Raw genomic sequence first — 999 nt, forward strand, 5'->3', positions numbered from 1 at the left:
ATATCTAACTATCTATATATCTATCTATTGATTTATCTATATATATATATATATATATATACATATATATATACACATATATATATATATATATATATATATATATATATATATATATATATATATATATATATATATATATATATATATATATATATATATATAAATGAATATATATTGTCCTATAGGCATTATGCCACGAAGCAAACTTCATTTTTTCAATAAACATAAACTATATCCATTCCATACCGTGCTAAGTGGAATATGTTGGCTATCTATGTTTGCCATGGGTTATATAAAGGGATGAACAACCTGTTGGAGTAATGAGAACTTATGGTGTGGAGGAAATCACCCGCTAAATTTCGATGATGTCATTGGCATCAGGTTGACGGATTGGGTTTAAGGCGAGAGACAAGTTGTCTTTATGCCTTCTACTACTGATCTTTCTAGAATAAGTATGGTCCAGCTGGGGTCACTTGCCTTAGTTAGATAGGCACTGCCATCACAAGGAACTGGCTATCCTTTGATAAATCAAGCTAATTAATCCTCTCTGAGGGCCTTTGCGCCTATAGGCGTAGGAGGTGATGATGGTGATGATGATGATAATCAACAGCATCAGTTACTGGTCCAATGCAGAACAAAGTCATCAGACATATCCATCCACCCAAGTCTAGTTATGGTTTTTCTGTGCCAGTCTGCACCAAGAAACTTTCTTAGTTCGTCAAGGCATCGTCCTCTCTTCCTTCCTCGGCTTCTCTTACAATCTCTTGGGACCCATTCTATTACTTTTAATGACCATCTATTGTCGGTTATTGCCATTATGCAGTATATACTGTTAATGTCCTAAGGATTAGGTAAGGCTCTAAGTTTTTTTTTATGTATAACTCAATACAGCTAGGACCATCTCTATAAAAATTTTCTTTTTAGAGAAGGTGACAGTTTACGTTTCCTCACCTACTTTTTTAACAATTCCGGTTTCGTGTCCTGGTGAAACGCTCA

This window comes from Palaemon carinicauda, chromosome 7 (assembly GCF_036898095.1).
Source record: "Palaemon carinicauda isolate YSFRI2023 chromosome 7, ASM3689809v2, whole genome shotgun sequence".
Lineage (NCBI taxonomy): Eukaryota > Metazoa > Arthropoda > Malacostraca > Decapoda > Palaemonidae > Palaemon > Palaemon carinicauda.